The sequence below is a fragment of the Cannabis sativa genome, chromosome 3 (genome assembly GCF_029168945.1).
Source record: "Cannabis sativa cultivar Pink pepper isolate KNU-18-1 chromosome 3, ASM2916894v1, whole genome shotgun sequence".
Classification (NCBI taxonomy): Eukaryota; Viridiplantae; Streptophyta; class Magnoliopsida; order Rosales; family Cannabaceae; genus Cannabis; species Cannabis sativa.
Window position 1 is genome coordinate 29223527 of NC_083603.1, and position 2390 is coordinate 29225916.

Genomic DNA, 2390 nt, shown 5'->3' on the forward strand with positions numbered 1-2390 from the left:
TTATAGATTTGAGTTTATCTAAACCTATGGCTTATGGTATACCTGGTTAATTACTTACTCTAGTGCAAGCATCTTACTTTAGTAAGATGTTGAAGCATAGATTTTATTTATCTTAGGAAAAGTCTCAACTATTCCAGAAAAGATAAAGCCATGAAAGAATTTCTTCAATCAACAGTGAGAGGTCTCATATATGCTTTAGTATGCCTTAGACCAGACACCTGCTGTTGAGTGGGAGTAATGAGTAGGTATCAGATTAATCCGGGAGAGGAACATTGGAAGACAATCAAGTAAATCTTAAGATTAAGAAGAGGAACTATATGTTAGTCGATAAGGGTGTCTTTAAAACTCTTAGACTACACGACATCAGATTTCGAGACTTGCCTTTGTGCTACAAAGTCTGCTGATAAGATGGTGATTACTCTGGTGGTGGAGTAGTGATTTTGGAGAAGTGTAAAAACCTATCTGAAGTCTCTAGGTCTACCAGAGAGAGACTGAATGTTAAAGATGCAGGAAAGGTACATATTCAGTCTAAGGAGAGTTCTATATATTTGTGGCACCGTTCCAACTTGTCTTAACTACTAGTGTTATTTCCTGATTAACCAAAAAGTAGTTGCCAAAAGTATAGAATCTAGTATCTCAAGAGATATCAAGGATTTTGTGATTAAGGAAGAGTAATGGTGGAGAAAAGGTTGTGTTGAATTCAACCTGTCAGATCCTATTACAAGGAGTATACTACTACTACACTTGATTTGTATATCAAGGTGTTGAGATTATTTGAAATGCACATTTTGTTTTATATTAGTGCAAGTGGGAGTTTGTTGGGTTTTGTGCCCTAAATAAAACCCATTTCAATATAATCAGATTTACTTATTAATAAAGATCAGAAATAACATTTTACGTTGCATGGGTCACATGATTTATTTCATGATTATATATATAATGTATGAATTCTATTTAAGTCCTAAACATATGAATTTGTTAATGATTATAGTGTTGTCAGCACAAAGGAATATAATCTTAATTATATGTTCGAAAGTTTATTCCCTGATTTGTCAGTTCACTGGATTTAGACTGACATGATAATCAGCGATAGGTATTCTTACACCTTGGATAAGTGTTATGTCCTTTCCAGGGCATTGGCAAAGTTTACTAGTGTAGGATGTATGGAGTATACATCGGAAGGGACTGATATTGAACTTTGATTAGATATATTAAAATTTACCGTAATATCTATTCAATTCAATATCACCTGTTGATCCTAGATCAAATTATCTTAATCCTGATATGATTAGGTTCGATCTCAAGAGTATTATACATGTTCTTTGATTTGTTAGTTAAGCATACTTTTGGGTCAGGGTGATACATACATTTTGGGAACATGATAGTATAATTGAGTGGGAGCGCTAACATAAATATGAAGTCTATAACTTCTATAGGAATTTAGAAGTGAAACGATGATATCCTTCGAGCTTGGCTAAACAAAGATAAATGGTGGAGATCTCATTTCACTTCGCTGAAATATCATTTATACGGAGCTAAGTGTTTTAAGGATAAAATACATTGAAGGTGTAACGGTAATTTAGTTCCTATTCAATGTAGATCATCTATTAGAGGGTCATTGATCAAATTAGGATTATAATAATGGATAACTAATAGCGTATCTATATCGTGGAACATATAGAGCGTTCTATATGACTGAGAGTGCAATTCAAAGTTCTAAGTGTGGATTCAATAAGGAATTAATAAGTTAGGGAATCATTGTTTTAGAATTCATATTAGGATGTTAATGAAACATACATGGTAGTAAATCTAGATCCTAGTAAAATATTTCCAACAAAAGCCCGTATTCCACAAAGTTGTCCTCGGAGGTCAACAAAGTGATATACCGGGCAGCTCCCGGCATCTGAGCAAGCCTTTGAGCTCTGTCTCTAAGAGCAGGAGTAAAAGGTGGGCGGTGATATACAAGGATTTGCTAAAACTGAGTGTAGGTGGTGCCCATGCCTTCCACCATGAAATACTTGTCAACAAAATGCCCAATTTTGCTAACGGCGTTATCCCCGGTGCCCGTCAACCACTTGTAGTCTGGCTGAGAGAAATAGAAGTACCCCGACCTGACCTGCTTGGGGGTAGACTTCAAGTCAAAAAACCAGCTAACCTCATAGGGAGAGGGCATATCCCACTTCTGGGAGGCGTAGAGAATAAACAGGGCAGACAGATACTTAATGCACTTGGGAGGGAATTTGGTCAAACAGGGGTAGAAGAAGTCTGCCACCTTCCTAAAGTACGGGCGCAAAGGCAGCAGTGCCCCTTGCTTAGCATGAGCACCCGACCAGGCACACTTCCCCCTCTCAGGGTTTGTGGCTCGATTGTTATAGGCGGGAATGTAACAG